Source organism: Galleria mellonella, unplaced genomic scaffold (genome assembly GCF_026898425.1).
Source record: "Galleria mellonella isolate WM207_F2 unplaced genomic scaffold, CSIRO_AGI_GalMel_v1 utg40, whole genome shotgun sequence".
NCBI classification, from domain to species: domain Eukaryota; kingdom Metazoa; phylum Arthropoda; class Insecta; order Lepidoptera; family Pyralidae; genus Galleria; species Galleria mellonella.
In genome coordinates, this window is record NW_026442094.1 from 6209723 (window position 1) to 6222024 (window position 12302).

The 12302-nt window shown below is 32.9% G+C and overlaps 1 protein-coding gene and 1 long non-coding RNA gene across 6 annotated transcripts in view; one reads left to right on the top strand and one right to left on the bottom strand.

The window, feature by feature from the left end:
• The window catches only part of LOC113520348 (LIM domain only protein 7), a 244680-nt gene that overhangs the window by 38716 nt on the left and 193662 nt on the right, over positions 1 to 12302 (bottom strand). The window lies entirely within an intron of this gene.
• On the top strand, positions 503 to 10059 carry LOC128201335 (uncharacterized). The gene is made up of 3 exons (XR_008253198.1): positions 503 to 1007; positions 8617 to 8781; positions 9879 to 10059. It is a non-coding gene; the product is annotated as an uncharacterized LOC128201335 (long non-coding RNA).

The following is a 12302-nucleotide window of genomic DNA, read 5'->3' on the forward strand; positions in this document are numbered from 1 at the left end:
TGCTACTACTTAAAAGATGGCGCTGTTCACATTAATAAATAGTTTTACCATAATCACCGACTTATTAATTTACTAACCAGTTACAATATTTTTTTATTTGTATTTATAAATAACAGTATATACAAAAAAATGCTAAATTAGGATATTAGTAAAAAGGTATTTATAGTATTATACGTATTTATATTATTACATATTTATCCGTATTATTTTTTCATTACTAAATTCGATTAAAAAGTTGATAACATTGTTATGCCAAATACAGAAAATAATTTATTTTTCTACTATCTAAATAATATGAAGAGGAACGTTGAAAAATTAAGCAGACAGAGAGATAAGCATGTAATGACTCATATTTATCGCGGGAACAACACCTCTATCCGAGATAAAAGTAAATTTTTTGCGCACAATAACTATAGGTACTTTTGGTGAATTTATCGGATTGTGATTTATCTATGTTTGAGTAACAGGTGGTAGATTTTGGTATGGTTCGTTTAGTAAGATGGTATTTTACTCCCAGCTGAACCCAGTCAGTAATTTAAAGGTACCACCATGTTTTTTAAATGAATGAAAATGTTACAGTTAATCCCATCTTAGGCTATCGTTTTACGCTGACAGAGTACTAGTGAGGGATAATAAATGAAATCATGGGGGTATCATGGATGAAACAGTAGGTATACTCTGTTATGTCCGTGGTACTGTTCATGTCTATAGGCAACGGTTACCACTTTCCATCAGGTGGGTTATCAGCTTGTATACCATTCTAAGTTGTATAAAAAATATATACTTAATAAGCCATTCGATATTTCGAGTATACTAGGTGAAATAATAATCGATTATTTGACAACCCTAATCGGCAGGTGAACTTTAGTGTATCAGGAAACCGCTTTTGTTTGTACTGCATAGATGCAGCTACAAATATGGTCAAGCTTGCACGCATATGGTCAACAGCCATAACGGCGGTGTATGCCATCGATAACAATGTAGAAATAGAGGAATTACACTTACACGTAAGCACTGGTAATAAAGTTATGTACAGAGAGCTAGGGTTGCCACACCCACTGTTGTAAATAACAAACTATTTCATTTAAAGCAAGTAGATACTGAGGGCCTACCATGAAATGTTTTCCGAAATTTCGGAGTCAAACGAAACACAAATTTGATGTTAAAAATACCATAATACATGCCGTTTGGAAATATTAAAAATGTTAAAATATTGTTCCCTTGGACTTTTTTGATAGGATGTATGACGAACGAAATGTTAGACTCCATTTATTGGGCCGATTTTGGTATAAACAAAAACACGAAATTAAGTCCGAAATTTCGGAATTTCATTTCATGGTAGACCCGTTGGTTATGGATGCTTTTTATTGATTGATAAAGGAATCTTGTTCATCTGTCCAAGTGGTGACGGAGTAAAGATAATAATGTATCATAAGTACTTCCTTCATCTCCAAGATCGTCAAGAACGAAGGCGTGGGTTTTAAACTCTCACCAGTCGATTAAAAAAGCGCGGGGCATTTACTTTCACACTTTAAACTAAATTTAATCAAAATTGATGTAGTTGTTTACCTGATGATGATGATTTCATTCGTTGACTGCCCACTACCGAACATAGGCCTCCCCCATGGGGTGTATTGCTAGTACCACGCTTAACAGGTAGATTGATAACCGCAGTCAGGCTTTGGCTTTAGTTTGGCGTTTTGATTTTTGGCAGGATGTGTTAAGAAGGACGCTGCTGTCCATTCCTCAACCTCCAAAGTCGCTTAAGACACCCACGGAAATCAAAGTGGTGGCCTTATCTTTGCTAGGTGTGCACGGGACGTGAGCTCTTTATCTAAATAGTGCAAATTTTACTTTTATAATGAATATTTATATTAATTTATAATGAACACTTCAGATATTTTATGTTAAACTTTAACACGTAATCTGCATAAAAACAGATTAGAGAATATGTAAATACACTATTAAAACATAGTTTGTTTCAATAAAACAAGGAAGGTAACCAAATTTTGTGATAATTATCACACACAGAAATTAGTAACAAATCGACACGATTTATCAATTAATATATTTTTAATTCGTAATACATACTACTGGACATATCAGCACACTATTTTGTTATGGCGTCAATTATTAATTTACATTTTAAATAAAATTCGCCGTGTGGTCCCGTCACAGAATGCCCCTTCATTTCCCGAGGGTGTCGCTAGAAGCAACTATGGGAGCTTAATGCTCAAGGGATAAGCAGCAGCGTCCCTCTTAAAACATCACCAAAGGTTAACTGCAGTTGTCAACTTCCTTATCAAGCGTGGTAAATACTGGCAAAACACCCCTTTATGGGGAAGGCCTATGTTCAGCAGACATAATAATTAACTTTAAATTCTATTGAAATGGACCTCACATATCGGAAATGAAAATGTACTGCGATTGAGAAAGCCAGGTGTACTATGTTTCAAGCACTATATATTCCGTGCCTATGCTATCAGTGATCACAATTATAGCTCTGCCAGCCCCCCAAGCGCGTACCGTAATGATAGTATTTGCGTGGAAAGTGATCTCGCTCTCGAAGGATCTCTGTTGGCTATAAATCGTCGAGTGTCGTTGTTATTATGAAATAATTTCGAAATGTATCTCAATATAATTGTATGTTAGGTTTGTGTTGTTTACGGTGCGTTGTTTGATCGTGTGTGTTGATAAATAGATAGATAGATACTCTTTATCGTTCCCTCCAAAAGATTACAATAGTAAACTTATTCATTTTTAAGGGATTTCTAAAACAGTAAGTTCACAATTCGTCTGATTTTTAAAAAAGAAGGTTTTCAATTCATTTGTATTTTTTTTTATAAGTTTGTTACCTCATAACTCTTTCAGTTCTAAAACGATTTGGAAATTTATTTTTTTTTATCTGAAAGGCTATACTTACAAATTGATTCTATAGGAATGTTATCAAAATCTGTACAGCAGTTTAGTTTTTAGTTTAAAATAACTGGTTTTGTCACAACTAAAGTCGGTTTTCTTTTGTAGGACACAATCTTTAACTATTAAATGATACAAAGATGAATTTAAATTTTTCAGTGATTTAGACTGAGATTTGATTATTGACTTCAGTCAATGATTGTCTGATTGAACTGTCAGGCTTTATTATCTTTATATAAAAAATTGTGTGACACGTTCCTTTAAGGTATTCACCGAAATCGGGCTAATTTTAATGAAATTTTGTAAACGTATACACTTTAGAGAGTGAGGGGCAAAACATTTCTTGATAGAACTTCCTTTAATGAACAACGGGATGGTATAATGTTTATTTAGAAAGCAAAGGATAGTCCGTCCAGATTGACAACCTAATGAGGCGCCTGTCTGCTATTTGCTCTTCTTCGGAGATCCCACCAATTGATCGATCACAGACGTGATCCAAATTACATTGGTTAGTTTCAAACAAGCTGCTTTAGTGAGTTAAATAAACATTTAAGATAATACCTACCTGCCTTTGTTATTTTTATTCCCATCTAGTTTTTATTTACGACTTCGTCCGCGTGATTGCGTCGTGTTAAAAATAGCCTAGCATATGCCAATCCTAAATTCTACTCCATTGGGGCGTTTAAATTCTTTGCTTTGTTTGACCCTTTAATAAGAGAAATAAGGGAGTGTTAGTAGTGTGGTCTTACAGACCCAATGCTGGCATAATAACCCTGTCAGGTCGACCTCCGCGCGATTCGCTCTGGAAACCATTGTGGTTAATATTTGTAAAATTCGACGATGGGCTAACTGACTTGTTTTCATACTCGCTCATCATCCTGCACTGGTGTCCCGTCAGCGTATATAGACAGCGCAGGTGTGGTTACTATTCCATTTTCATTCATTAAAAAAGACTTTTTAAAAATGCGCATATGTACGAGTATATCTTAAGACACTGAAATATCTTCTCATATCCTGGGGTGGATGCCAGAAATTAAAGTGCATAGCCCTCCTAGGCCCCCCTCCCCCCTAAAATATGCCTATCTCTATGTTTCAAACTTTTGTCATTACAACACCTAGCGTTAACAGCTTGTATAAAGCCTTTAATTTAAGAAGTAATAAATTCTAAAGAGGTTTCATTTGTGAGAAGGAAATTAACATTTATCACAACTGTAGTCCGAGAGCTTGACAATTATAAGTCTAGGCTATTCAAACAGAGATTTAACATATTAAGTTATTAAACGAGGAAGCTCACGAGATTCGCAATTTCCTCACAATTATCTGATTCAATTAAAGAAATGATAAATGTTTGTCGTAAAATATACGGTTGGTGTTTTGATTAAAAGGATACTTTGTGACGGAATTCAAGATCAAGGATGTAATTATTTGATTAACAAGCACCGTACGTTTCCGTCTGTCGCGATTAATTCCAAAGGGAATATTTTAAATGCATGTACCCTGATTCTTAAACAAATAACAGGATATCAAGATAAATGTATATAATTAGCTGTTGCACGCGGTTTTGATCGCGTATTTAGTCTGTATGTTTAAATTTTCCAAAATCCTTCCTTAGCTGATGCTTCTGTAATTATACATAGTATGAAACAGTCACTTCTCGCCGTCTGTACGCTTGGATTTTTTAAACAACGCAATAGCTTTAATGGGGGGAAAAGGGATTGTTAGCAATGGAGTTTGACAGCCCCACTGCTAGCAATATGCCTTATTAGGTCGACCTCCACGTGGGTCCCCCTGGAAACCATCGTGAACAATTCTTGTTGAATTCGTCACGATGGGCTAACTGACCTACTTCATCCTCATCTATCATCCTTCACTGGTGCCCCGCCGGTGGATAGCGCGGGTGGGGCTACCATTCCATTATCATCCATTAAAAAAATAGCTTTAATATGGTTTCCATTATTAGACAGAGTGATTTCAGAGCAAGGTTTATACTCGTATGTATAGTTTATTATTGTTCTGTATGAATTTGTTGAAATATGATGATAATTCTGCAAAATGTCAAAATAAAGCCCACTGAGAGTTTTCGTCAACAATGCTGTAGGTATTATTATTTTGAAATACAACAAAAATGCTGCCCATGAAGAAATCTCTTTACTTTTTTTTTTAAGAAACCCACGGTGTAGTCTCTTGGAAAAACCTCTACAGGAAGCTCATTTCATAATCTGAGAGTTTGTGGGAGAAAACATCTCCGAAACTGCGCTGTACGCGACCATCTAGGCTCTAAGGTATGGGGATGAATTCCCTGCTGATGGCAGCTGTACGATGGTAGAAAGCGGTTACGGGCATTATATTGAATAATTCCTTTGAGCACAGTCCGTTGTGCAAAGGATAGAACACGCAAAAGGCAAAATGTCTACTAAGACTTAAAAGTTTGATACTACATTTAAAGATACTAGTACGATTAGATTGTTTACGTAGTTTCTCATCTGGACGAGTGGCGGTTTCCACCGTGCGTTTTTCAAGGCACTTTCTTCCACGCACAACCATTCTTTGGAATCAACTTCCAGCAGCAGTATTTGAACCGATACGAAACATAAAGTATATTCCTTTTTAAAAGGCCCAATCATCTGAAAAAAATCCTCTCCTTACTTAGTCAACAATAGAATGGACTTAAAACCAGAAAGTGTGCTAATTGATCTACGAAAATAATAAAAACTATTTGGTTACTAAATTTGAAATGTTAATCCTGGCCGAATCCATAAAAACTTGATCACGTTCTAAAATTGAAATAATGCGCGCGAGCGTCTACCATAAAAGGAATCTATTAGGAAAGATATTTCGGAAATACATAAGTGGTTTAATTCTTTTATTATTTTGTTGCATAGCCCACTCGATTTCTCTCATTCGATATTAACTACATTTTTATAGGCGGCCCTTTCTAGTACCGTTATGTAGCGTAATAATATTACGTAAGTTGAGGCAATACGGAGCAATTTATTGATGTAGAACATGTCATTTAGCATTATTAATGAAGGTACAAAACTGTTTGGATGATTTTAATGCTTTATAGATATAATTAAAGATTATCTCTCACAAAACAAAAAAAAAAACCTCAATTGTGATAAAAGTAGTTATTTTAATCTGAAAACTAAACCACTAAACCGTTTTTGATAAAATTCCTATAAGACGAGTCTGTAAATTATCCTTGTAGATAAAAAAAAAGAATTGGCCAAATTGGTTTAGAACTGACTGATAAAGTAACAAACATAATAAAAAATACCATATTGAGAATCTCCTTCTCTTGAAGTTCAGATTTATGGCAGTCTATTTCTCTAGTATATGGTTTGTGTTCAGCACTGGACAGCTAACAGCTGATACGACGATGATTATGGTCTAGTCCTAAACTGAGCAGAGCCTGTACTGGAGGCAGTAAATTTTTTTTTTTTTTTTGCAGCTGCAAACGAGCTTGCGACTCACCTGATGGTAAGTGACTACCGCCGTCCATGATCACCCACAACACCAGCGGCATTGTAGGTATATTCCTTTTTAAAAGGCCGGCACCTTTTAAAAAGGAATATACTCTTTTCTTGAAGGTTATGTTGTCATATCGGTTCGGAAATACTGCTGCTGGAAGTTGATTCCAAAGAATGGTTGTGCGTGGAAGAAAGTGCCTTGAAAAACGCACGGTGGAAGACCGCTACTCGTCCAGATGTTTGGGATGAAATGTTAAGAGGATAGATAGTAATAAAATTGGAGCTAGTTAGTCGCTTTTCACAATATCCTGAGAATGAAATTTGAAACGAGATATTTCTATTTCGTTACTATTTTGCTGCATTAAGTAATGGTAGGAGAATTGCGAGTTAAAAAGCCCATCTTATACGAATCTCAATTATCTATTTTTAATTTCATCATAACAGCTGACTGTCCACTGCTGAACATAGGCCTCCCCTTGGGAGGTCTTGCCAGTAGCTGCCACGTTTGGCAGGCGAGTCGACAACGACAATTAGGCTTTTGGTGATATTTTAAGAGGACCGCTGTTGCACCCTGACCATTAAGTAATTATCATTAAGATGTAGCGATAAACAAAATTGATTTTCTATCTATAAATAAAAAGCTCTCTTCGATTGTATGAAGTGAAATGTACGTAAACAAACAAAATGAATCGTTCCGGCTCTGTGTACGCCGTACAAATAAAAGGATATGTGGTTTTAGTGTGAACGGATAAAAGGGGCCAGGGGGATAAGGTTACACTGATGTTCCTGTACTTACTGTTGTTTGGCCAGTGAATACGGTTTCAGTCGCATAGTTTAAAACAATTGTAAGTCTACTAATTATGTAGTACTAACTATCTGATGTTCACGACTTTGTTCGTGTGGTATTTGTTATTCCTGGTGGTCTACTATGAAATGAAATTCCGAATTTTCGGGCTCAATTTCGTGCTTTTGTTCGTACCGAAATCGACATAGTAAATGAAGCTTAACATTTCGTTCATCATAAATCCTATCCTAATAGTCCAAAGGAACGATATTTTGACATTTTTAATAATTTTTAACGGCATGTATTATGTAATTTTAACATCAAATTTCTGTTTCGTTCGTCCCCGAATTTTCGGAAAATATTTCAAGGTATTACCCTCTGTTTAATATGTATCGAAGTATGTATCTATCTATTTACTATGTCTGGAAATAATGGATTAAAATTAACAAATGATGTGTCGTTCTCACTCTTTGCCTTAGGTCAAAAGGACTTTACTTAAGTAGGTTGTGTACTAATTATTCCACGGGAACTCTATAATTTTCCGTGATTAGAAGTATCTAAAATGTTGACCAGAGATCTAAGGTCCATGCAAAATGCCATTTAAATCGGACCAACAGATTCGGAGACGTTTTTTTGTGGAACAAAATCTACTTGTGTTAATCATGCATAGTTTTGTTTTTCATATCTGGACAGACGTCGGTGTAAGGAATCCGAGTTGAAGTTTAATCGAAACTCATCTCACAATGGTGGTCTCACGAATATTAATCGCGGCGGAACTAAACGAAACAACACAGATCTATCGAAATGCACTCTCCGGATTTAAAATATATTAAATTCTATTCAATTAACGGCGGAATTTTAGTTTCTGTAACGAACCAGGATGTTTACAGGTCGGGATGTTTGTACGCTAACGTTCATGCGAGATACATTCTAAATCTGTCGGCGTGAATCCAGCGTTGGGTGTGTATTAGCGACTCGTGATGCTAAAATCGTTTGTAACGTTGTTTACAACATAAAGAGTGCAATGCTCCGTTTTACTGTATTTTACTTTTTACTTTCTACAATGAAATTTATTTCTCTTAATTTAAATTCTCAAAATTTTATTCACTTAAATTGATAATAATTCTGAAAACAGAGTATGTTGTATTTTTTGCCGAGCAAAAATCTATTAAAAGTAAATCTTTATGTAGTTAGTGTTCGTTGGCGACCGCCGCCACTTACCATCAGGTGGGCCGTCAACGCTTTTGCCTATCTTACAATAAAAAAAGTAGATTAAACAAATCTACTTCCAAAAATTACAAATCTTCAAATCGACATGTCATAATATTAAGTTCTCTTATGTAACAAAAGTGAATCGTGCTGTTTTCACAATAGATATTACAATATTTATTTGTCAGTAAGTATGTCGTGTTATCTGACAACTGATTGATCTGATTATCATTGTAGACACATCATTACCGGGCAGCGTGTTATCATTGCTTGAAATCTACGAGATTTCTAAGTAACAAGTGGAATAAATGATGAAATCGTATGAATGTTGCGAGACGTAACTATATCGAGTGAAAGAGATACGGAACAAACGAATCGATGCAACAAACTCATAAAAACAAGGTTAAATTTCTAAATTCGAATAATTTGCATAAAGACGGTAGGGTAAATATAAAATTATAATGTAAAAATTTGACGTTCATAAGCGGCTAAAATGTCCTACATGAATAAATGATTTTTGAATTTGAATTTGAATTTTGAATTTGAATAACAATAAAAAAGAATATACGACTGCACAGCCAAAAAACAAAATAAAAAAAAAAAAACAGAAAATAATAAAGAATAAAAATAAAAGGTAAAAAAAAATCTGTATTAACAAGGCCGATGTTAGGATTCAAACAATAACCGATATATTCAAATTTGTTGAGCCATTTAAAAGTAATACAGTAAGTAAAATCACATACATACATGGACCCTAATAACATCATACTTCTTTTGGGCAGTAGTGTAAAAATGATTCTTTGATTTTTTTATGATAATTTCTTTCATTTTAATTCAAATTTATCTTTATTCGAATGAAGTCGTATACAAACTCTTTTAAAACGTAATCTTTTGTGATTCTATTGCTGGGTTTAAAATATTGTTATGTGGTGAGAAGTATCTGCAAGAAAATGTTATTTTAAGTTTCAATTAACAATATTTGCATATAAATATCATATACTCAGTTCCATAGATCTGTTAATTTAATTAATATAAATCCTATTAATTTAATTATTGTATTATTGTAGTAAGATAAAGATTAAGTAAATTAAATTTATAAAAAGTTCAAAGCTCCATTAACATATTTTAGCTATTGTGTTTGATGCATCTTTTACCTTTTTTAATTTTATAAAAAAAAAATAACTTTAAATAGTTGCCTTATTATGTTTGTTAATTTTTCTTTTCTTTTCTATGCTTTGTATTTATTATATATTTTTATAATTATATGACCTTCTTAAAAATACCGCGTTAACATACCTACTTTCGCCTACAGTTATTGAAATGTTTTGTCTCTATTTTTTTAAATTCCCAATTTGAAAGAAAATGATGAAACAGTGTAACAGTTAAAATAGATTGTAGAAGGTTTTAGTGTTTATTAATAAAGGGGTTAAAGGTTTATTCTTAAAATACACTGTGAAATATTTGTGCATTCTCAGTTATTTTAATTTTTTATTTAATAGATAAAAATGGAGCGAGGCGAGGCGCTGTGACGTAAAGCGCTGTACGCTCCCCGAAGAAGACTTCCGGATGAAGTCGAAACAATTGTCGGAAACGAAAGAAACACAGTGAATTCATTAATTTCCCATTATATATGTATATAGATATCGAAGAACTATGAACATAAGTTATAAAAATAATAAAAAATAAAAAAAATATACTTTCAAATAGACTATTATTCACTTTTTGAGGTGTGATATAAAAATAAAACAAATATTTAAGTTTGTTCGAGATTAAAATTATATCCGCCTAATTGGTTGTCAATAATAACAAGCCATTAATTGACTTTATGACGTGTTGTTACGCACCGGATGTCCTACTGTGTTACGGTTACATTGTTTAGTTAATCGACTTGAAACAATTTAAACTGTTCCATAACTTTATGTAACTAAGTACAAGTAGATGCAAATAAACAACGGTTTTAGCCGTGACAAATTTAAAATCGACTAGGGTACTCTCTATTTACATTCTAAAACAAATAAAACGTAACAATAACCGTGGGATATTTTGTAGACACTTTAGATTTAAAATATTCCAATTCAAAACATGGACTCGTATTAGTAAGTAGATTTAATTTCGAAACATACAGGAATTTGCTGTGTCAAAAACTGCAGTTTCAACTATTACAAAATAAATCCTACTGACTGCAAAAAAGAATTATAAAAGTCTGTTTAGAATCGGCGACATAATCCGATAACATACAACAAAACAGAAGATTTATTAACCTACTTCTGAGAATAGCTTAAAAAATAAACACAAGCAAAATTATATACCTAATCGATATGAATGACTGAATTTATAAAGATGAACTGTCAAAAGAGATACATTTTTAATCTATGGTCAAAAGGAATTAGAATATATATATATATATATATACAATTTAGAATAGCAAACAAGCCAACAGCGCACCTAATGGAAAGTGGTAACCGTCGCCTATAGACATGAGCAGTACCATGGACATAACAGAGTATACTGTTTCGCCCATGATACCCTCTATACATTGCTATTCCTGAGGACTCAGGTGTTATTCCTCTGTACCCTGTAAATTCACTGCCATATCCCCTTCAAATCGAAACACAGCCATGCAAACACAACTGCTTCACGGCAGAAACACTAATGGGACAGAGGTGTCCAAGCAAACGACTTTTGTACAAAGTCACTTTCTGGTGTTTATTTGACTGACGTTCTTCAATTTATTTAAGTAAATTACAATTACACGATTTTGCAAACAGATATGGCGTCTGCGTCAATATTAAACAATAATAAATTTTAAAGTACTAATTGTAAAATCGATTTCAAATAAAAGAAAACTGTTGCAATTGACAACTGTGAAGGGTTTAATTTAAAACATGATTAACGATGACTGCAAAATTATCTAATAATTTATAATTGGATAATTTTGCAATAGCAATGTTTACGAGATTGTTCATTAAACTTTTTGAACGGAAATGAAAATGTAGTTAGTATAGATATCACACAAAGACGGAGTTAATCAAGAGGTTCTTAGTATATATATATATATATATATATATATATATATATATATATATATATATATATATATATATATATATATATATATATATATATTGTTATAAAATAATTGAATTCAATCATTCATTAAATATTCACATTTTAACAATATTGATCTTAAACATTAGAGGTGCAGTATCAACGTGAACCCTGGAAGGGCACAGCAATCATATTAATAATTGTTACATAAAATACACAGCTGGATTTCAATACGTAATATGTTCACGATGGTTAATGAAAGTCACGTATCGATCTAGACTAGACTGTTAAAAAAAAACAAACTCTTCCGGTCTCTGACAAGTATTAAAGCAAATGTTACAATTCTAGTCTGTTCTAGTTTAATTAAAACATTGATAGCACTGTGAATAAACACGTTAAATAATATTAAACGGTTGCAAAATGGCCGACGATTATCTAAGAATTCTCGATAGTCAAGTTGAAGTTTTTGACGGCACACTATCTATTTTAATAGCGCATGCCACTATAGTTTAACGAGAACAGTTTAATTAAAATACAAAATGAGAGGCTGCAGTTGAATAATAGCAATTAATTATCTATCTTAATTTTTTTTTTCTAATATATATATATATATATATATATATATATATATATATATATATATATATATATATATATAATATATGTTAAATATGATATCAAGAAAAAAAAAAATATAAAAATCATTTAGTATATAAATGTCATATCCAGCCAATTACTGTTCAGACTACATCTAATATTTCTGAGGTTTATTGGATAAGAACAAAAAAAAAAGAGTTTAAAACTATTTCTGGATTAAAATATTACAAAATGAAATGGCCATATTACAATATAATGATCAGTCGTAAACGGACGTG